The sequence below is a fragment of the Amblyomma mixtum genome, chromosome 1 (genome assembly GCF_055824585.1).
Source record: "Amblyomma mixtum isolate Tamu chromosome 1, ASM5582458v1, whole genome shotgun sequence".
NCBI lineage: Eukaryota > Metazoa > Arthropoda > Arachnida > Ixodida > Ixodidae > Amblyomma > Amblyomma mixtum.
The window spans coordinates 198,130,584-198,154,918 of record NC_143012.1 but is presented as its reverse complement, the minus strand read 5'-3'; the positions used below and the strand labels follow the sequence as shown (position 1 = coordinate 198,154,918).

The following is a 24,335-nucleotide window of genomic DNA, read 5'->3' as shown; positions in this document are numbered from 1 at the left end:
TCCTTAAGAAGCACTTTTGTGAAACAAGTTTTCGATAAGCACAATTAATGCACCAGATGTAGGCATTCATGGCTTTTGTTACAGCTCTCGCCTGCATGTCACGTCTCTAGCCTAGCTCAAAACAATGCGCAGAATTCGAAGACAACTTAGCTGAGCCTCTTCCTTATATCGCGCCGCCGCGGAGGCTCAGCGGTTATGGTGCTCGGCTGCTGACCCAAAAGATGCGGGTTCGATCCCGGCCGCGGCGGCTAGAATTTCTTTGGAGGAGAAATTCTAGAGGCCCGTGTACTGTGCGATGTCAGTGCACGTTAAAGAACCCCAGGTGGTCGAAATTTCCGGAGCCCTCCACTACGGCGTCTGTCATAGCCTTAGTCGCTTTGGGACGTTAAATCCCATAAACCAAACCAACCAATCCTTATATCGCGGCAGCTGTACTCAGAACTTCGTTTCTTTTTGTTTAGTTGTGCTCAGAACAGGACCCAGCCCAAATGAAAACGGCGGGGCGATTCGCCCGTCGTCTTTCCACGTCACAACGTCCCGCAGACTTTCTCCGTTTTGTGTCACGTCCTAGTTAATTTAAACCAAGATGAACTTCACGCAGCTGGCCCAAGAACACGCATGAACGAATTGCAAGCTGTATAAGTGGGTCGAAAACTATTTAAAAGAGCGATAAATTTTTATTAGCACCTCAGACAGCCCAACACTGTCTCACACAGTAGAAAAGGGCGTACCACAGGGTGCTGTGCTCAGCCCTCTGTTCTTCGATATCACCCTGACACAAATAACACGAAACCTGCCCCAAAGAGTACAAATCACTGTTCGTGCAAATGATATCTGCATCTGGAGCGCATCACATCGCGCCGCATCACGCAGCGTCTTAAGAAAGCATGTCCGCGTAATTGGCTTACAGAGGACTGCATCTTTACCGGAAGAAAATGTTGCCATGGCGTTCACCAGGAAAAAAATTACCAAATATCCGCTCCTTCTTGGTGGGAAGCTGATACGCTACCTGCGGACCCAACGTTTCGTCAGCAATGTCATCGACAAAAACCTTCTTTGGACACCCCATGTTAAAAAAAAAAAAACTCCGTGCGAAGATAGCAGCAGCTTCACAACTCTACAAATTTATGGCACGTACACGTTGGGGCTGCAATTGTCGCTCTATGGTTCTCCTTCGTAAGGCCTATGTTGATAGACTTTTGCGATATAGTTTACCGATTTTCCAGAAAATTTCTGCATCAAATAAGAGGACGCTCCAGGCAGTGCTGAACACCTGCCTGCGGATCTGTCTTGGCCTCCCAAACAGCTCCTCCACCTCAAGAACAGTTGCGGAAGCAGGTTGTCTACCGCTCTAAGTCATCGCCGCACAGATAACGATTTTAACCGATCTACGTCGTGTAGGCTACTTCAAGGAAATAAACACTTCCTGCACCGACTCCATATAACTCACAGCGATTCCTGCTTTGGTCAAGCTGCGCAGCTATGGCAACTTCCTGCCATCGATCAGCCACGTAACCTACTGGCTCCAACTTTTCCTCCTTGGACACGCTCAACTCATGAAATTAAGCTGTTCATACCGGGTGTCACTGCGAAGAACGGCATGCCGCAGGCTGCGCTGCAACAAGCTGCTCTGATCTACTTAACTGAGAAGAATTCGCAAGAACTCATACATATTCAAGGAGAACTTTTTGCTGGGCTAGTTGTTCATTGTGACATGAGGGAAAACAGCGCGAAAGAAGCCCGAAGGCGAAACGAAGAAGGGACAGGAAAGAGCGCTGAACTGGCAACTGAATTTTTATTGAGCGAAACTCGTACAATATATAGGAAGGCAGTGGCAAAGATAATCAGATGCAGTCAACGTCACATGGTGTAAAGAGCCATAAAAGCGATAAAAACATAACAGGGTGAAAAAGCTAAAAGTCAACTGAATCTCAAAAGGGATGATAACAAAATGAGAAAAAAAAGTACACTTGACGACTATGAACAGTTAAAGTAACAAGGTGTAAGGAGCCATAAAACGGATAAAACAGCAATAGCAGATAACAAGGATAAAACCGATAAAAACTGACGAAATGAAATTGTGGAAGGAATAAAAACTGACTGAATGTGACAACGTGGGGCTAAAAAAGTGCACAGACCTTAACAATAAAACAATGAAACAGAAAAGACTCAATGAATGAAACACGCATAGTCGGCAATAAAAATTTAGCAATGTAGTTCTAAAAAGGCAAGTTCACTCCCGTACAATGATTTTGATGCTTCACTGACACATTCCAAGCCCTCTCTTTTTATAAAGAAGGCTTCCTTTAACTCCCGGGCTACGCTGTCTCTACTTCTATCTGTATAAGATTCCCATATATATAAGATTCCCATAGTGTTTCCTGCCCCTTGCAAGCTAGCTACGTTGTGTCATAGGATTAATAACGAAAAACCAAGAGAGCAAACCTGTGGCGTAAAGCACGCCAACATGCTCGTCAGGTGTAGGGATGGGGTGATCTACCAGATTCCGCTTACATGCGACAAAGTTTATATTGGACAAACCGGAAGGTGCTTGAACGAACGTTTAAGGGAACACGAGCGCTCACTTGAAAAAGGCACTGGCTCTAATCTTGCGCTTCATTTGCAAAGAATGCAAATGCATGTCTCGTTTACGCGAAACTGTTGTTCTAGATAGAAGTAGAGACAACGTAGCCCGGGAGTTAAAGGAAGCCTTCTTTATAAAAAGAAAGGGCTTGGAATGTGTCAGTGAGGCGTCAAAATCATTGTACGGGAGTGAACTTGCCTTTTTAGAACTAGATTGCTAAATTGTTATTGCTGACAACGCGTATTTCATTCATTGAGTATTTTCTGTTTCATCGTTTTATTGTTAAGGTCTGTGCACTTTTTTAAACCCCACGTTGACACGTTCAGTCAGTTTTTATTCCTTCCACAATTTCATTTCGTCAGTTTTTATCGGTTTTATCCTTGTTCCCTGCTATTGTTTTATCCGTTTTTATGGCTCTTTACATCTTGTTACTTTAACTGTTCATAGTCATCAAGTGTACTTTTTTTTTCTTATTTTGTTATCATCCCTTTTGAGATTCAGTTGACTGTTAGCTTTTTCACCCTGTTATGTTTTTATCGCTTTTATGGCTCTATACACCATGTGACGTTGACTGCATCTTATTAGCTTTGCTACTGCCTTCCTATATATTGTAGTAGTTTCGCTCAATAAAAATTCAGTTCTCAGTTCAGCGCTCTTTCCTGTCCGTTCTTCGTTTCGCCTTCGGGCTTCTTTCGGGCTGTTTTCCCTCATGTTATACATATTCCCTGATGGCTCAACTTCTCAAGACTCCTCATCATGCGGCCTTTATGTGCCCTCATCAGGCCAAATGCTTTCATTGCGCCTCCAGCGGGGGATATCCTCGACCACGGAATACTGCTGTACGGAATAAAGCAGTCTTCTACGCCGTGCTCCATAGCCTAGGTCGCTGGTTAATCTTTACGGACTTGCAAGGGGCGCTACAAAACTTGTCCAACCTACTGAAGAGTACAAATCAATAGCCAATTTCTCATGACATTGGATACCTGCACGACTTGGTTATTGTTGAAGGCCACTGTATAATTTTTCAGTAGATTCCAGCTCACTGCGGCTTCCTCGCCAATGACAGAGCAGACGAAGCGGCCCGCAAAACCTACAGCGTCGTAACTATAAGCGCATCTTCTTCACAAAATCATATGGGTCCGAACACTCCAAATGATATACCTGGAATTTTTCAAGTTATCATTACTTCTTTCTCTATTCCATCGACCCACAGCTCAAATCAAAGAATACCACTCGGGCTTCCGCGTCATCTAGAAACAATTGATCATCGCCTCCGTTTTAACTTTGCATTTGCAAACAATCTACGATACCGTTTCAAGCAAGCAGACAGTCCCTGTTGTGATAACTGCGGCTGAGTTGAGACTGTACTTCATATTCTCTTCAGATGTCCAGCGTATGCCAACGGACGTGCGCACTAAGAACATTGCATGCAGTCCGTCACCCAACTGCCATTCACAGTGGACTCTATATTAGATATTTTATTTTGCTACAGTCAGCAGCGACGTGCAATAATATTTGCCTATTTAGACGGTATTGGTGTTTTAAACAAACTCTAAATTACCCGAACTCTTGATCACCCCGCTTTACATGCACAGAAATTTACTTCGGTCTCATCCAAAAAAGCCATCATGAAGTGAACTATTGCTTTGCGATCCTCTTCAATGACCGCACTCTTTTCTACCAATCTTCTTCCATCTTTGCTCCCCTATTCCGTATACGCTGTGCTGAGTAGCTTGGCAGGGATTATCCACGCCGACCAGAATCTCTGTTTTTCATTAAAGAGCTTTCTATCTCTCTCACGGCAGCCAGATGACAGTGTAACCGTTAAAGCAGATCACATTAGTTTGAAAGACATGTTTTCACTTTCGTTAGCGCGCCATAGGCCATCGGTCATATATGACCGACGTTTTAAACCTGCCGCCAAAAATTCAAGCCGGCGGTCCTGGACAAGGTGTCCCATCCAGTTTGCTACTATAAGACAATTTCTTTGGTTTCAGCTTTTTTGTTTCATTTTGTAACGCGAGGAGGCGATGTGAAAAATGAAACTGTGACCGAACGTAGTCCGCCGATTGCCGGTCGTGGCGTCCGTGTCGCTGCGCGCTCCTCAAAGCCGAAAGGTAGCACTGGCGACTTTTGTCGCTCCTTATACTCTCTTTTTTTTTTTTTTTAGAACAGTATTGATGAGTTAGGAAAGTACGTGGAATTGACGAGTATTACTTTCGATTACGAGACTTCGTCCCAGAGGCCCGGGACATCAGCGTGTGCTCGCGCGTGTTTCGTTTCACCGTTCACTTTGTATTTTACGTACTGCGCCTGATTTGTAAATGATGACAGTAGTTTTAGTTGGCGCTTTAGAGTCTTTGTAACAGACTGCCAAGATATTTTACCAAATCTATTAGATTTTTTTCTCATGATGATGTCAAGGGAGGCCACGCCAACTTTGCCGCGCCATAAGCCATCGGTCATTTTATGACCGACGTTTGAATCTCCCGCCAAACAGTAAAGTCGGCATTCCTGCACAAACGGCACCACTTATTTTGCTTCTATAACGCCACCTTATTGGTTTTAGCTCTTTTTTATTTTATAATGGCTTCAGTTTTGTTTCTTGTTTTTTGCTAATGCGAGGAGGCGACGCGAAAAATGAAACTGACCGGCCGTAGTCCGCCGCTCGGCGGTCGCGGCGTCTACTGCGCTGGGCGCTCTTCGAAAGCGAAAAGCTACACTGAGCGCTTCATTTTTTTCTTTTTCTTTATGCAGAAGTGCCGAGTTGGACAACCATGTGGAATGGTCGGATTTCAGTTCCGATTTGTAAGACTTCGTCCCAGAGACCCTTGACATCACCGCCAGCTTGCGCATACTTCGTTTTGCCGTTTACGTTGCATTTCATACGGTGCGCTTGATTTATAAATGATGAGAGTGGGTTTGTTTGGTGCTTTAGGGTCTTTGCAACATATTTCCCAGGTATTTTACCAAATTCACCACCATATTTTCGATTATGATGATGAAAAGGAAGGCGTCCCCTTTTGACCCATAGAACCCATGTCACTACCAACCGAAAAAAAAAAGAGGGAAAAATAGGAACTGCAAGCTCTGCTATAAAAGAAAAACAAGAACAGAATTCATAACAAGTGTAATGCGCAGCGCGTCCCACTTGAAAGACCACAGAAACTGGAGTGTATTACATGCACAGCTGGAAATCGCAAGAATGGTAGCTAATGGCATGTGCAAGGTCTTCTGTATTCATTTCTTAAATTAATTTGTGTCTCAGTGCAGCCGCCTATTTTTGTTTTGCTTGTATTCTTTTCCCGTTAAACCAGCTTACATTTCCGAAAATTTTCGCGCACACAACTAAGACGTTTTCTTCATTCGGAGGTGCAATCAATAAGCTACAGTTTTATGTATTACAATGCACAGTGCAGCGTACTTTCTCAGGGTGAAAATCATGTTTGCGGCTCCCACTGCGAATGTTATAGAGGCTTGCCGGGGAGTAGCTATCATTTTTCTTACTTGGTCGCGTGATGTTGGTGGGCTTCTGAGATGAGTTACCCCTTGAGCCGCCTTAGACAGTTGCGTTATATCTTCTGCAGTCCTCTGCATATTTATTTCTTTTTTTGGAGTTCAGTGCCTCGCGCGAGCGTTCCATGGCCATTGTAATTCTATTTTCGCTCCTTTCGCGCAAATTGACCCTGTCGTCTGCCCCTTCCGTCTGAACGGTTAATCGGCGATGATCGCTTCCGTGCAGCAGCCGGACCAATTGAACGGACAAATCTAACGACGGACCGAGGCGGATGGTCAGTCGGCCCCGGCTGCATGCCTCGTCGGCGGCATATCGGCTGCTCCCTCTTCCTGGAGTCGGCTCCTCGGCCGCTGACCCAGATGAGCGGGGAAATGGCGGGTCGTTCCTCCTGAGCAGGAAACTCGGCCGCGACGCCCAAGGGGCCGAGCTGCCGCCGTCTGATTCGGACGGCCATTGTTGTTTCGGACGCCGCGCCATGGCCTGCACGCCGACGACGCTGACCGCTTTGCCCCCTCCTGCATATACTCGCCCGCACAGGAGCTTCGCGCTCGCGGCGTGCGATACCCGCATACAGCGCCTCTTCGGCGGGCCGCCGAGGTTAGCTCTACCCGCATGCTGCAGTCCTCGAATGATCGCGATCAGTACCTCGATGGGACAAGAATTTGCGGCGGCGTTGCGACGTGGAAAAGTGGCCATTGCGGTTGGTAGTGCTCACGACGGCCACCTCGTATCCCTTCCGTCCGTGGCTTCCAGAATTTTCTTTCCGCCCAGGAAGTGGACACCACAAGGACGGAGACGCTTAACCAAATATCTTTTTGTTCACCTCTGCCTACTTCGCAGTAAGCCACTAGATGACCAGCAGTAATAAATTTTACGGGCGACTGGTGCATCTAGGTCTTGTTGACACCAATGAACTTTAATTCATTATTTTGGCGTATCTCAGCTGATAATGCTCTCCGTCTGCATCTAAGCTTGCGAGTGCGTTTGTGTTTTTCTGCTTTTATTTATTTATTGAATTTTGTTGTTATTTTTAGAGAAATTCGAAAATGCTCGAACCCAAAATCCCGCGAAATGGTTCTGCATGTAGTTTGTACCCTTTGCACACGGGAATGAAGCCTCCGTGATGATGGTCGGTATCAGAAAGGAATAAGAAAGGTGGTAACTCGTTCCCATTTTTGTCCCTTCAAAAGCGCCGTCAATAGCCGTTGCCTGCTCTCACAGTGGCATCAGTGAACACCTTTTGGTAAGCGTCACTTAATGTTCCTTCTCTTTCTCAAGGGTCATTCGATAGTAGCGCATCTTGATAGGAGCAGGACATTCATTCTTGGCAGACATCCATCATCCAGGAATTCTATTGTTTGTCAGTGTACTGCGTCCAGTTTCCGCGTAAAAAAAAAAAAAAAGAGGGAAAAAAGCGATACGTGGCGTGATAAGCTATTCAGTGAGGAGATGTGAAACGCCACGAGGTCATCCAATACTCACAAAAACCGTCCTTCGCCCCAGCAAAACGGCCGGCCCGAGCGCGCAACGCTATGCAAACGCCAAGCAGGGAAAGCAGCGGCGCGCGGATTTACATAGGCAGGCGCGGCGAGAGTGAGGAGTCCATTTTCGTCCCGTCATTACGCGCATGGAAGGGAACGCCGTAGCCCCCTTGCCGCCGCACCGGAGAGCGTAACAATGGGGCCGCTCTGATCGGCCCGATGCACTGAATGGGGACCCCCCCGGGGCCTCACGCGAGCGGCCTCTCTCGGAGACGCCCCGCAGAGGGGCCTTCCCTTCCCCTGGCCGCTTTGTCCACGCCGGAGAAACGAACGGGGGCAATCGAGAAAGAAAGCCCGCCGCTGGTGACAACCGAGGGCCCTCCAGCTGGGAGCGCCGAAGCGAACGCGATGACGACGCGAGCGTATATGCGAGTTGAGATCGTCGGCGCTAAGGTGCGACGGCGAATGCGGAGGGCGTATTCAGAGGAAGGTGATCCTCGTTGCGATTGGCCAACCGAGAACAGACGTCACTGCTCTACTCTACGTCACTCTGTGGGGACTTTTGGGGAACACTGCGCTTCAACCGACAGGGAAAATCTCAACTCTTCTTGAAAATCCTTGCTCAATATCCCAAGGTATCCCAAGGTGCATTTCTTGCTCGCTTGTTTTTTTTTTTATTTTTTTGCCTTGAGCATGGAGACGGGCACGTGCGATGGCGTTGCTTCAGCGGTTTGCGACAAGGCGTTCTTCAATACTAGTAATTTAAAAACACCCATCAAGGATATTCATGGGGAAGGACGCGGTTGTTGCTGCGACGCATCTTTTCTTTTTCTCTTTCCTCTGATCTCTCCTCTATCTGCACGCGGCAGCGGTGGTGGCTCGGCTCCAGCCAGTAGGCAGGCCCATGCATCCTTCTCCCAGTCACAACAACAACATGTAGTAAGGCACGGCCGTTCTTGTGCGACTTACGTCCGAAGCATTTTGTCGCCCTTCGTGACCTGCGACGGCACCACGACTTCGAGGAAGAGGTGGAGAATCTAGTCTTCGACTCTAATAAAGGTAAGAAACGAAGTCTGCATGCACGCACTTTGTGATTAAAGCAATAAAGGGCCAAAGCGGGATGCAGTCGCGCGCTTAGATTACCGATTGAAAAGTTGCAGTTTATTGACTTTTCGAGTGCGCGCATTTTAAGTTTGTAAACACAAAGCGCGTTCTTTTTTTTTTATTTACGGGCTTACACTCACCTGGGGAAACTTGCACGTGGTTTTGTGCACAAAAACTTAGCGATGACATGCACGTTTTTTAAAGGAACCATGAAGATTTCAATGGGCTTGGTCTAGTGCGACAGATCTGCAGAGGTAGCCTTTGCGGGCATTCGAGTGAAATGTGAAACGTAACGTACTATAACCTTTGAAAGCCATGACTTGTCATAGTCATTTTGCACTTATTTGTAATGTAAGGTGTATAGTTTGTACAAAGTTTAGGTAGTCATAGTTTTGACTCCTAATCATTCTGAAGTGTAGCATGACTCAGCACTTTACTAGTAACATAAGGTGTGCAGAGTTTGTACAAAGTTGCGTAGTCATGCCTTGCACTCATGACTCGTCATTCTGCAACATAGCATGACTGTGCACTTTAATGCTTTGGCATTCTCGCTGGTAAGCAGTCTTATGTGTGTCTGCAGAATTTTTTTTTGGTGTCCTAGCTCCTCCATAAGCAAAGTGACAAGCAGTGCACTCTCTTTCATATTTAAAGTGGCCACTGCAGGAAAAAAACTGGTCCTTGCAGCAGACTCGCTGCTACAGGCCTTGCTTATGCTTTGTTGCAGGCATCTGCAATGTCTCGACAGGACACACAACATTGTCGCGGCATGCACTGGCTTAGCAGCGCTGAAGCCATGGCAATCGCAACATGCAGAAGTGTGTAGGAAGAATGCCCAGCATTGTTCTGCCTTTAGAAGTCAACAGCGCTGACCTGAATTTGTGGTCAAAGGACAGGGCCATGTAAAAGGTTGCTGTGCAGGAATGAGTTTTTGCAGGGTGTAGTAAAATTGAAATACTTCCATGTAACAGTCCGTGTAATAACTTAACCTGAACTTAATAATTTTCTCCAAAAATTGTTCCCCATGCGCTATAGCAGGAAAAAACAGTAAGCGAATGACTGATAAATTTTTAACAATAAAAAAGCTGGGAAATGCAGTTCTGCACTGCAGGCAAAAGGCTAAAAATGTGAAGCTAAATCTGTGATTGTCATGCGCACTTGGCAGAGGCAGAGCGCCAGTAGTAGTGCGAGAGTACTGCATATGTGCCCACTCCATAGCACATGCATTTTTCATTAGTGTATGTAAAAAGTACAAACTTTAATTTGGCCTTGCTTTTCAAAAAATGAAAGTAGTGTGATACACAAAAAATTGACAGAGAAGTTTTGCCGAAATTTTATAAACGTGCAAAAGCAGAATTTCATGAACATTGCCTTGTCTTGTTACTTTACTGTTGGCTTTCTAAGGATGCCTTATGCCGTTATTCATGTGCTATCATTGTGTACACGTTTTTATCAAAATGGAGCCCACCTTTGTTCACGCCTCAATTTTTAAAAATTTCTTTTTAGTCATGAGTGGTCATGGACTTAACATCATATGTTGGCATCGTGTCATAACTATGTTGCAATGCTGCTGTGAGGCTGTGGTTGCTATGTCGCCGTTGCTATGCTCTTGGCACAAACCCACATACACATCGCAGGATCTTGCTCGGGGTTTACCGTTCGGAATTGTGCTTTCACACTAATAATTAACTAATACTATGTGGAGTGCTTAGTTATGTTTACAATCTTTCTGCTTCAGGATTTTGCGCCTGGAAAGACGGAGAAGAAAGCAAAACTTGCTGCCATTTTATAGCTTCTACAGGAAAGAAGGAATGTGCACCAAGGGTTTTTAAACGCTACCTGCACTGCCACCATTCCGGCTCGTACGAAGAGCTTCCTATAGAACAGCGCCAAAGGCAGGAAAAGGGGCAAGGAAGCTGCAAAATCAGCAAACACTGCTTTGCTACTCTAGAGGTCATGGAGAAAGAGGGCAAGGTATATGTAGTGTTTCAAAAGAAACACTACGGACACTTCAATGAGGCCTGCCACCAAAGGCTGTCCCAGGATGATGCCAGAGGGCTTGCAGGTTAGCCACTCCTCTTGTACAAAGCATTTGTGCATGCTGTGTTGACTGTACCGGAATGTGAAAACGTTTAGAAGCTACACTCCACCAACCTTTCATAAATGGGAGACGAAAGTGCAATAGAAATGTATCTTAGGGGGAAGATATTGCTCATTAACTCGAGTGATCATTTCAATGATTTTTATTCTTCTGCGATGCATCTATGGCACAAAAGAGGTGGGACAACACGAAAATGCCTATTGTAAAGTGGGAGAAGGCATGTCCCACAAAACGAGGGGGCGGAAGAAGTTATAGTAGGGCACAGCTTAAGAACCCAGTGGCCAATGCCCCTCAAAGGAAGCCTGCCATCCAATGGCGTCGACCGATTCTCATGATGTCATGGTTAATCCTAGGGGGTAGCACTGCAGGAGGGTGGCAGATGAAAGGGGATTAGTTATGGCTTTAATTGGGTTAACTGATGAAAATCAGCTGACGCCATTGACTGGGGGGGTCTTCTTTAAGGCCCATCTGCCACTTCGTTCTCGAGTTGTATTTGACTGTAGTGCAATTCACTTGAGCCTACTTGGTCGCATCGAAGGGTGAAAAACAATTGATCCACGGCACATTGCATGCACAGCACAGTCTGTACGAACTTCATGCCGTTTAGTTTAGAGATGCTTTGTGGAAGGGGTCCAGTCTTTCAAACTGAACATAATTAGGAATGTCGTCTAGCACTGAACTACTCCAATGTCTGTTCTTTTGTTTTTCTGCTGGTTTCATTGACTATCCTAGGTCTGTCGCTCAATCGGCTGACGTCGAACTTCATCCGTAAGAAGTAGGCTTGAGCTCTATGAAACGTGTCTTGAATGACTGACAGTTGCACTCGATGCTAGCCTCTTTTTTTGGCTGCCTGTCAAAAGCGTAGGCATTTTGTTGCTGATCAAAGCAACGCCACCAGTCTAATGGTTGTATAAGGGCCATGTTTTTTCTCATAAGACAGATCGTCTGCAGTGAACTTTCATTAATTAGAATTATTTGGCTGTTTTGGCACTTCATCAGTAACTCTCGCAGGAACGGCTGTGGTTTGAGTGTTCAGCTACTAATCTGGAGTACCCGGGTTAGAACCCGGCTGCGGCAGCTGAGTTTCGATGTAGGCAAGAGGTGCCCACGTGCTGCGCAGTGTCAGTGCCCAAAGATCCCCAGGCGGTCGAAATTATTACGGAGCCCTCCACTACAGCACCTTTCTCTCTTGCTTCTTTCACTCCTTCTTTCCTTCATGGCATGGTTGAGGCAGTTACTGCACCATTTCCTTTCCTCAAAAACCACTAACATAAAACACAAGCCTGCACAAAAGTTGAAATCGCAAAAAAAAAAAATGAACAAGCAGCATTTATATTTCAGTTTATGTATGACTGGCATGCCCTTCAATTGTCTCTGACTTAGCAGCAGTCATTCAGGTGTTGAAACTGAAACAGCATGAGAAAAATATTCACTTAGAAATTATTTACCTGGCGTAAGTGAATTCTACATTGTGACTCGTGCACACTATTGTCTTGTGCACAAGTCCAAAGAAACAAAGTTCGCGTTCAAAAATTTGGTGTCTCTACTCCTTTAAAGGTTGCTGTCAGGCGAATCGGTGCATTTTTTGAATATGCAGAATGAAATGGGACAGGATGAGAAGCACATGTCCTTATTCTTTTCTTGTCCACATTTTCAGTGCTGTTATATTCCGCATTTATAACACGCTGTATATAACTTCCCTGTTTTGCATTGCAGTATGCAAGTTTAAACACTCAAGCTCATAAAAATAAAGTCCATCTGGCTTTGAAACAACCATTTTGTTGTGTGCTTTGCAGTGCCACAAAAGTGAAATGAAAGTAAGATGAACTGTGTGTCACCTGCGAAAAGGAACAAAGTGGAAGACGAAGGAATCCGACCAGAAGTATTTGTCACTTTATTACATGGCTGTAGGCAGATGAACCAGAGATGTTAACAGTTTTTTTCTGTACCATTTTCAGGCCGGTTAGCAGAAGGAATGCCAGAAAAAACCATCGTGCACAAACATCCGAGCAGGTACAAGTGGATCAAGCCCACGGATGCAACTTGTGACCACTAAGGACCTCCGTAACATTACAGATAAGTTTAGGATTGGAAAAACAGAGCAGAGAGATCCAGACGATTTTAAGAGTGTTGAATTATGGGTCGAAGAAATGAGGGCAAAAAATGAGTCGCCACTGTTGTATTACAGGAAGAAGGGTGACCCCAACAGTCATGATGGTGACTTTGAGCTAGCATTAATGACGTTCCCACAACGAGAGCTCCTTTATGAATTGGGGGCAGCGAAACTGTGCACTGACTCCACCCATGTCATAAATAAGTACTAACTCCAACTGACAACCCTGCTCACAATTTCTCAAGATGCCTTTGGTATCCCGTGTGCCTACTTGATTTCAAAAAGGGTGAACACGGGCACTGTGGTGAGGTTTTTCGAGGCCATCAAAGAAAAAAACACAATACCATGTCAGGCATTTATGTCTGATGATGCCCCTGTTTATGGCAGTGCATGGGAGCAGGTGATGGGTCCCTTGAGGAGTCGACTGCTTTGCAGCTGGCAGGTGCTACACAACTGGAGCACGCACCTGAATACAGTCACAAACAAGGACTGCAGGAGTACAACAAGGGACATGCTGCACACTCTGATGAAGTGGACAGATGAGACTGAGTCTCAACAGTTGCTCCCTGCACTTCTTGGTATCCACTCCAAAGAGCATCAGCTTAATTGCCTTTGGCTTTGTCAGAAATTTTGAGAAAACATACGCAAAGAGGGCATGTCAGTGGGCTTACTGCTATCGGCAGTACATTGGATTAACAACAAATAATCACTTGGAGTCAAGGCACTGAAGTACTCTCACTTTGGTGGCAAGGTAAATGGGTGATTGGATACATTAATCAAAGTACTCTTCAATTTCACATCCGAAAAACTTTACAACAGGTGTCAAAGGAGGAGCAGACCACCGCAAATCTGCCCTATTTAGGAAGCATAAAGTGGGGATTGAGCTTTCTAAGTCCAGTACTGAGAGAGTGGGAGATGGCCAGTGGCATGTAAAGTCACAAAGTTTGGTGAACTTCAAGCACACAGTGGAAAGAACTAGCAAATCGTGCAGTGGCTGTGAGCTTCATTGTGAGCAGTGCGAGGCTTGCCACAACATGTACACAAGTACGTGTTGACCATGCAACGCATGTGCACATGTGCAAGCACATGCATGCTGTTGCTATAATGGAGCTACACTTGTGTCAGATGCAGAGCAGCCAGAAAGTAGCATTTGACTGTGCTGGCATTTGTAGGCCCTGCCAGCTGAAGATGGCAGATTTCAGGTGAGGGATTAGGATTATGTTATGAGCTAGTTGGCAGGCTATTCTGACAAAGTGCTTTAGCATAGCAAGCTCAAGACACAGCAGGGAAGAGGAGTGCCATTTGCTAATTTTCTTGAAGCCCACATGGTCATGAGAAAGGTGCGCCATCATATCCCATATCAAGCAGCACCATTGACGGTACACTACAGGCCTCTGGTATTTCTTTTCTAGTCATTCCTTTTTCCCGAAACTTTCCTCCTAGGAATGGAGAACTCATCCCGCCGCGGCGCCTCAGTGGCTCTGGCGTTCTTAGACTGCTTACACGAAGGCTGTGGGTTTGATCCGGCCATAGCGGCCACATTTCAGTGGAGGCAAAATACAAAGATGGCCATGTGCTGTGCAAAGTCAGCGTGCATTAAAGGGCCCCAGGTGGTGTAAATTAATCCAGAGACCTCCATTATGGTGTCCCTCATAGCCCATGTGCCGCTCCCGAATGTTAAACCCGACAATTAAGAAATTGAGATATTTCAGGCCCCTCATTCCCTACTCAGAATCTGCTTGTGTGAGTACGCCCTCTCTGGCACTGCTCAACAGAGAACTTCTGACAATTGGCAAACATTTTTCATCTTTGGGAAATTAGTGCACTCATTTTCTTGTTCATACCTGCCTTGCATTCACTATAATTTTATTTCTTCGTCATCCCTGCTTGATTGCATTTTGTCTGCATGTGATGCACTCATAGAGGCATGCGCTCTTCAATAAAATTAGTATGAAGTGTCGCTCCATGCTGCATTCCTCTTTGTTGCGTCGTGCTGTCACAGTGCACCGCCCTTTTAGGACATCTTGAGAAAAACAGCGCTTGCAGACAAAGGACCAGAACAAGGACACACACAAAAAAAACAGCGCAGTTGTGTGTCCTTCTCGTTTCCTTTGTCTGCAAGTGCTGTTTTTCTCAAGATGTACCCCAACCAACTCGCCCAGCAACACACCTTGCCTTTTAGGACAGTTGACAATATGTGGTTCCACAGTTCTGCAATGCATATGAGAAAAAGTATTCTTGACAAAAGGCTAAGCCATAGCTGTCATCTTGCACACTGAAAGCTGCAGCGCAAAACTACTATTCATCTTATTTTGCAAAGAGAATACTGCTGCAACAGAAAAACAGTATTACTCATTTTTCAGAACATTGCTGGTGCAATTTGTGACACGAACTTATATTGCCATGGTAGAAACAGCTGTGAATAGCCTTCCCTCACATGATAAAGCACTTCATAAATGAACTTGCTTGGCTCTTACACAGTGTCTCTCCACCAGCCTTCCAAGAAATGAGCCTTCTGTTGTGTGATGGGAACACTGTGCCAACTTTGTTGCCTAGAAATTCTAAAATGCCCCTATTTGTCGAGAAGGCAGCTTAGATGAAACATATAGTGCCCAGTTAATGTCATTTCCTTTTTACTCATTAATGAAAAATGCTTCAAAGCCCAACTGCAACGAAATTATAATTTGGCTAGAATGCCTGTTAATGTGCTGGGTGTGTCATAAAACTAATCGTAACAAAGTTTCATGCTTCTGAGAAAACTGACACTGTTGCTACAAGTGTTTAAAAAGCTGTGTAGTAGACAACGTGGCATGTCCATATAGGCAGATACGGATACCCGAGTGCCATACGGCCTCATGTCTGGCCCATTGGGAATGAACAGATTAAGGACAGTGTAGAGTGAAAGGCTAGGGGCTAAAATGTGGCTTGGCAGTCATGGGTATGGTGCTGCGCCAAAGTTGTTAGGAATTTGTTTCAATCCTGCAGATGCTGATTTCTGTTTCCATTCCAGGTTTTTGTACACCATATTTACTTAAATAATGGATGCATTTGCATAATAAATGCTTTCCCTACATCAATCATCAAAATCTGGGGAAAGTTCAACTGACCACACCATGTTTTACACCATGTAATAAATGCACCAAACTTACCATTCTAATTTTTTCCCACAAGAAACTGCATCCATGATGCAAGTAACTGCAGTATTACAGGTTACAGAATGAAGCACTGTCAGCTGTATTATGTGGCCGCAAGACTGCCTGGCGCCATGTGAAGAGGAATGCTCCCAAGGCTCATCACATCACATTTACTCCAGTATCCACATATGGCACCCGTTTCATCCTGCACGTCACATTCACCTCGGGCTGTTGATAGCCTGCCAGCTAGATTAAGAATGTCACAAATAAAATGTCTACCTAACTGAAAACTGTGGTTGTATATATCGGATATTTTTATTGACTTGTGGCAGTCTACCTGGACACGTTATGGTAATGCAAGGCAGCCCATTATGCACAGCATATGAGTGCATAGGCGCCACAACTTCGCATCTTTTCCAAGGGTTCATGTTTTGCACTATTGGGTGTGACCCGACCCATCTTTACACAATCCTCGCGTGGTTAATAATAAAGTGCTCCTAATCCTTTTTTGACAGTCAAAATGTATTTTCCTAGGCATACTGGCAATCTGCAATTTGTATTTCTCCACAGATTCGGTACTTCTGAGAAGTTGGACGGTCATTTTATAAATGATATATTTTTAATAAGCTAGCAGATACTATTCTTGATTTAAACATTTGCAGGCATATATACGCTGCCATTGTTTGCCTTGATAAATACTGTGTCCATTGTGTAATCATAGTACAAACACGTTAATAGATTCTAAAGGATGTTAATGCTGCTTAATTACGCTGTACAAGCCCAGCTGTGGCTTTGGAAAGCTGCCCTTCCTTGGACTCTGACATTAAATACAACTTGTACTTGGGAAAGACTAATCTTACTGTGAGTGTAACGACAAAATTAAACAAATTCCATTAGACGCTGGTATGACCCCGCCTGCGGCAGTTGTATTCCGATGGTGACACACAACAGGCCCAGATGCTGTGCGATGTCGGAGCACGTTAAGGGCCACTGTTGGTCGAAATTACTGGATCCCTCCACTGTGGCGTCCCTCATAGCCTGAGTCGCTTTGGGACGTTAAACCTCGTAAGCCAAAGTTAGCATTATGTTCCTGCCGGACCGAGCAGCCACTGACAGGGTAAGACTGTACGAATGGGTACCATCAATCACTACGTGACACCCCCACTCCACTCACCCGATGAAATCCCATCCATCAGTGACACATCCACTCCACCCTTCGACTCAGATTTGCAACCGCTTGCCAACCGCCTCCTCCCGCCCTCTCTTCTTCCCTCTTCCCTGCAATTTCGTGAAGGTGGATTTCACTCCCTCCACTCTGTCACCTGAGGCTTCAGACCGACGGATTATTCCAACATGGGGGGTTCTGATGCTGATGTACTAAAATGATATTTTTGAAAGACAGCTACAGTTTGTTACATGTTAAGGAAAAGAGTACTCGCTGTACCATGCAAAATGCGAGATCATTCCCTGGTGTGCACACACTGCATCACAAGGAAGTACATTTGGCACCTAAATTGAAATGTGCAGTATAGCGAGCAGTTAGCACCAGGTGCTGTACACAGACACGAGCACAAAATGAACACGCTTATTACCAGGCCCTCTCTGTGCACCCTCCCTATACATAGTGCGAAGACTGCTTTTGAAGCTAAGGTTGGTCACATTGCAAAGAAATAAAGACAGCATGAACATGAGAACCGGACACACAGCACTGACAGAAATCTCGACAGTCGGTGCTGTGTGTCTGGTTCCCGTGTCGTCCCTTTCTGTTCGGCGACCAACCTTAACTAGAACAAACAACTTGCCCGAACCCTTGCTTTTGAAGCATTGCATGCAGTAAGTAGCACGCATTACAATGCACAGACTGAGCCATGTGTGTTATTGTATCAGCAGTAAACCACGTGCAAAAAAAAAAATCAACAGCCAATAACTACAGTCGGTAAAGCGAAATTTGAGCGCAGCTCTTCACATATTTTAGTTTTGCAGTATGCTGAAGTAAAGAATTCCAGAGAGCCACCTGCCCCAGCGAGAGGCAGTGATAGGTGACATTTGGCCCTGAGCACTTGGCTATCACATACTTTGTATAGGTAAGTTCTGTCCCGCCTCATACGAACACCAAAACACTTTCTTGAATATCTTTTTCAATGAAGGCAAATACACTGGCTTACACAAACATCGAAATTACTTGCTATTACATCTTAATAAAGTGTTCAGTGTCACACTATTACGATGCTATATATCAATTTATGCATGCCAGCACATCATCTCTGGCTGAGAAAGATCTGACAAATCTTGCTTTTTGACAGTATGTGGGCACAGAGTCATTGATTGCAAAGACCAAATATGACTATACCAGCAGAACGAGAACTCAGAGGATTACCTTAGAACTCATGTGCCTTTGAAAACATGCAGTGAACATGGAAACAATTTTATATTTAAGGTGCGCCGCCCAGCGTATGCACATGCGTTCAGAGCACTCTTTCTGCGCCATGAAGGACGACTCGGCCCCAAGAGCAGAAGTACACACTGCCAGTGCATTCCAGAACATTTAATTCAGATAGGTACTACATGAGACGTAAGCAACGTATCTATAGCGTTCGCACCGTGCAGCTTTATTGCTTCGCTCTGTCCCGAGCATTTTTCAGTCCACTGAGGTGGTTGCGAGCCACAGGTGGGTTAGTCTTGCGATTATTCTGCCGGCAATTGCTTCTCTCTGTGATCTAGCAGATCTACGCCACCTCGCACCCACAACAGTCGTCAACTGGTACTGTCACTATTCGGTGTCCAGATCAGTCTTGAAGGATCGAAGGCGGGCTGGAAACGACATGCTGCAATGTTCTCCAACCCTTGCATCACGAGAAAGTCAATGCGACGACATATCACAGCCCACGCACTGCATCGTGATGATTATAACAAGAGTTATATGCACAGATATTTTCCAGAATGAGCTGGAAACACCCAGATCAGGGACGCCAGTACTGGACGGCGCGGGCTTGCGTCCTGCTCACTCACCTTTAGGGACGCATGGGAGGTAAACACGCATTCCATAGGCAATCTACTGGTCACAAACAAAAAAGGGGCAAATTTAAAGAACTACACACGCCACAAAGACGAGACACCGACGAATACTTCACTCGCAACAGCCGCCAACCGCGATTCGAACGTACGTAAACAACCGCCATGTTGTTTTTTTTTTCTTATTTGCTAACTGACTGTAGGGGGCGCTGTAAGAGCGCTAGCATCATCATCATCATCATCGCGCGTTCCCTCAAAGAAAAGTAAATATAAATAGCCGAAACCAGCAATAAACTAGAAAAAAAAGCATTAAACGTTAAAAATTGCAACATAAATAAGAAAGTCATTTATGCAGTTGACGAAAATCAACACACTCATTCAAAGGAAACGCCAATAAAATTGATTCATAAAAATAAAACGAAAATATAAATATGCATGTTTTCTTCTCCTTGGTTTTGACTAAAGCTAGGACGTGCGACTATTTTTTGGCAGTTTTCTAAATCGGGTAGCTCAGTGCGACCATAAGAAAATTAAGGCAACAAAACTGAAAACGTAACAGGGGCACTTAAGGGTCAACATTGCATCGTCAACAATATGTACGCTTTCTCTCTTGTTGCTCATCCCAAGCTTATTAATTGAATGCATGTCAATTTGCTGTTTCAAAGCAGAACGGTCTTCTATCATTGTAGCGGATTGAACCGAACCAAATGTACTGTCATGAACAAAGCGGTCACATAACTTTCACTTATGCAGCTCAAACTCACATTATTTATTATTTGAGTGTAGTTTTAATGACATGAAACCACAAGTACCATTATAAAAGGTATTTTTCATCAGAGCACTTCGGATGGACTAGAAGCCTTACTCCCAACAGTGTACAATAAAGCCATTCACACAAATCATGTTGGCAGCAATGCTGAAACTGTGTGCGTCCACCTTACTTGAAACTGCAACGGATGCAAGACAGACAAAATTTTACCATTCAAAATCATAATGTGCCGAGATATTGCTGCAATCTTGAACGTAACCACGCTTGCCATTACAATCAAAATGACTCAACAGCACATGCAAACATGAGAATTTTTTCTTCACAGACATTTTGACACTACATTTAGTTCACTATTTATGCAACTTCCGTTTATTTACACGATGGACACGAATATTCACATGCACGCCAGTCTTAGCATGAGTGCCATGCGTACGTAATTGTCGATATGCACCCCGTCACACATTGTGCATTTGCACATAAAAATACTCATGAAAACTCAACAAGTGCTCAGCAATTACTGCAGCTTAAATGGTAAAGCACACAGAACACGTCAAAGTTATGGTATGGTATAGAATATGGGGTTTAACGTCCGAAGGCAACATGGGTTATGAGGAACGCCATAGTGCAGCGCTACGGATTAATTTTGACCACATGGGGCTCTTTATCGAGCACTGATGTCACTCAGTACACAGGCGCCTCGCATTTCGCCTCCACTGATAGGCAGCTGCCGCAACTGGGATCGAACCCGTCCTTGGGAACAGCAGCGGGCACCCTAACCACTCAGCTATTGCGGCGGGGCAACGGCTGACCACATTATAAGCAACCAAAAGTCCAGGTCTCTGCTTTATGTCTTACATGTTGCCTAGGTATCGTCTACTTTTACTATATCTGCAATCTAAAAATTAACGATAGACAACTTCCCCACTCCATCTAAATTACTATAATTGTCCCATGCCCTTCTTGGTTTGCTACACACTTTTTTTTTTTTTATTCGAGTAGTCTGCCGTGAGGCATAAGTTGAGAAAAGGGGGAGTGGAATGTAGGTTACAGAAAGTTAGAAGAAGGAGTGGAGACCAGTTTCGGCGAGGTACTCGCATAGGCTGCTGGTGAAGTGATTGTCCATAGTCCACTTCACATAGTCCCCGTCGCGGTTCCACCACAGGCCGACCTGATAATTTTTGGCTAGTTTTATCAAGGTGCCATACAAGTGTAACACCTGCCACAGTATGAATTGTGGATTCTAAGAGAAAAAAGAACTCACAAATTTTGCACTAATTTGAACAAAAATATTCAGCCAATATATGCACAACAGGCATACACCAATAACATTTCTACCGCAAAACCGTGAACCCACCGTACCGAGGGCCAGTAATAGAAAATCACTGGCCGCCGCAGTGCCTCAGAGGTTATGGTGCTTGGCTGCTGACCTGAAAGACGTGGGTTCGATCCCGGCTGTGGCGGTCGCATTTCGATGGAGGCAAAATTCTATAGACCCCTACAAAAATTCTATTAGTCACCCCTTGTCGTGCTAATATGCAGGTACCAATTATTTCTGTAACATACCTCTTATCATTTCTGTAATACCCATTACTAGGTCTTCAAGAAAATAATAACCTGAAATGTAGCAAAGAGCTGATGGTTGTCTTTTCATAGAACATTCTTCACAGCAGCTCTGCTTCTGAAAGGAGCACCTCATTCTTTGTGGACTCAACTAGTTTTCTTCTATTTTAATCACCATGAGGTCAGAGTACTCCAGTAACACTCTGACTCCTGATATGCTACACTCTAGTGAGCCAGTTTCACAACTCATAAAAGAATGATGAACTCAAAGGTCTGCCACAAACATTTCATGGGCTACATCTTTAATGGAGTAGAGAAACCAAATTTTTGGATGCACATTTCTCTTTACAGTGATGCACTAGGCAATGCTATACACAAGCCACCATGTGGATTTTAACTTTGTCAGCTAAATAATTTACAATTTAATTTTTTTTCTCGTGTCATCTGGTTTCGGTTTTTAACAGCCGAATGACTGCTCTGAAGTCAGATACATGTTCAGGTCACATGAGGCATGCAAAGAGAGATATAATCACTGCCTGTTCACTTTATGTGACTCCAACTCTTAGACAGGTTTGTGTACGAGTTGATGCAAATAACAATGAACAAAGCTGCAACAATACTGCTGTCTTTGTATGCCTCACATGACCTGAACACATCCCTGACATCACAGTCGTCGTTCGGTTGTTTAAGCTAAAGCAGTGCAAGAGAAAAAATGCAATTATAAATATATTGCCTCTTGTCGCAATCCATGCAGCTGTCTAGTCTTTCTAAAGTACTGCGCATCATTCTAACCGAAAGAAAGAACTAAAATTTTGTTGTCTCTACTCCTTTAATACCTACTGGGCCTTGACAATATAAAAAGCACCTAAACATATCAGCAAACTGAGCTGCCAACCTTCAAAAATGTATCCACAAGCTCTTTTCACATTGTGCTTTTAAATATGTTGCCTCATACTCGTGATATACATATGTTCCGACTGTGCACATTACAAAAACAGTAATTCAGGAACCAGCAGACCCACCCATTCAGCAGCATGGCAAGCGAAGAATGAAAATTAGAATGCAGCTAGAAAGAAAAGGCACAGAGCTTTTTCAGACCTTCTAATTTGAATACTTCAAACTTATGTGGCCAACTGTAAATGTTTCCTTACTGAAATCCCACACTCCTTTAGACGTTTGCCATAAACCAGAGAAAAATTTGTGAAAATGCTTCCCTCTATAAGGAACAACCAAATATAAGCAGACAAGCCATGTTTACATTTCATGCATTTTTAAGCTCTTCACTGTATGCAGAGAAGCATGTCACATGCATGGCGTGTTGATGTTTGGTTTATGCTGCTTCTTAACTTTATATTGAAAGGTCATGGCTACTCTTTCTTTGTGTGTGTGTCCATTACCCCACAGAGCTCCCATCTATGGAGCAAGTTTATTTGCATTCATAGGTCGCTTGCCTAGTCACTGCTGACTCCACACAAAACAGATTTTCCCCTCAAAACTGGCAACGTGCAGTAAAAGCAGGCGCGCAATTAATGTGACACCTCATACACTTCGTAATGATGCAGTGGCCTACATAAGGCCAAGCCAGCATGCTATTCATGTATGCGCACAAATTATATTCACTTATACAATGCTAATGTCAAAAAGAAACCCTTCTAGCTACAAATGTTAATGCAGCGCATTACGGCATGCATGGCATCCAACGTCCCTGTACAACATACTTTTACTAATAAGGCTAAAACAGTGCACCCTGCACAAGGATGAAGGAAGATGAGACAACACGCAGCATCTTCCTTATGCAGGTCTGCTGTTTTTGCCTTATTATGTCATACCAACTTGCCTATCAGTCTGTGTTTTTACTAACTGCTGCAGCAGAAAAAACAGCTGTGAAATTTGGAATGCATTCACGGCGTCTAGAAATTGAAGCTAAGAAAATGTAACACACAGAAAGTGCAAGAAACTGATCATCCGGAGTGTTTACGTTTCTCTCTGTGTTGTGTTTTACTTACCCTGCAATAACCCAACATCGTTCCCAAACAAACCCAAGGGCCACTCTGGCTACGCAGATGCTGACAGCCTAAGTCAAGCCTCCCACTTCATCACAAACCATTACAGAAATGACAGAGCAAGCAAAACAAGTTTCGGCCTTGTCTGGCTTTATTCCAATGCTGAACGTTACAAGAAATACACCAAGAACCACACGTTCTACTTAATGAATATAAACACTTCACCAAATAGATAAAAGAAAAGCAGCTTTCTAGATATTCAAAGGTTCGGTGGTGTGGCCATACTACGCCATTTGCTAAACGCCTATCAGCGAAGAAAGCGGCGTACAGTTCACGTGGCACGATGCGTCGAGTTGCGTGAATTAAGTCTCTCCGTGGGCAACGCTACGGCGTCGTACAAAGCAGCTGTGGCGTACCGTGTGCTTTGCGCAACATGGGTGTCAACGCGAAGTAATCCATTACAGCTTGGCTAGTTGGTGGGTAGACACTGCAGGCATATCAAACATTATGACGGAAGATGTGTTGTCCTTTCAAAGGCTAGCGTGTATACGTCCATTCCGCCTTCCTTCCGCATTTTAATTTTTTTTTTTAGCATAGCTTGTCGCCGGTGGGCACACATGCAGGACTCCAGGAACATAGCATATATGTACCGCAACTGCCAAATGGCTCGCAGTACCCACCATTTTTATGCATACGAGCTCATCCTATCAGTACGTAGAGGTCAGAATCAGTTACGCGCAACACAAGGAAACATAATTTTCGACACTCATCCAATGCTTCAAACCATTGCCTCCTTCTAGAGGAGGCAATGTTCAAACACGAGATACAATACCGAAAGGTGCCGAAGAGAACTGAAGTGACCTCAAATTCAGTCAAGCACCGCCTTGCTAAACGTCTCTAGGGGCTTCCGATATCATACCACGGCTGGAACAGGTCGCACTGCAAACTTGCATAATAAAG

The 24,335-nt window shown here is 44.6% G+C and overlaps 1 long non-coding RNA gene across 2 annotated transcripts; it reads left to right on the top strand.

Moving 5' to 3' along the window:
• The first annotated feature begins 8,071 nt into the window (after positions 1 to 8,071).
• On the top strand, positions 8,072 to 16,321 carry LOC149370509 (uncharacterized). 2 transcript variants are annotated; one of them, XR_016285821.1, is made up of 4 exons: positions 8,080 to 8,641; positions 10,422 to 10,748; positions 12,581 to 12,666; positions 12,743 to 16,045. It is a non-coding gene; the product is annotated as an uncharacterized LOC149370509 (long non-coding RNA). The 2 variants fall into 2 exon arrangements; XR_016285818.1 differs by lacking the exon at positions 12,581 to 12,666 and having other exon boundaries at positions 8,072 to 8,641; positions 12,743 to 16,321.
• Positions 16,322 to 24,335: the final 8,014 nt, after the last annotated feature.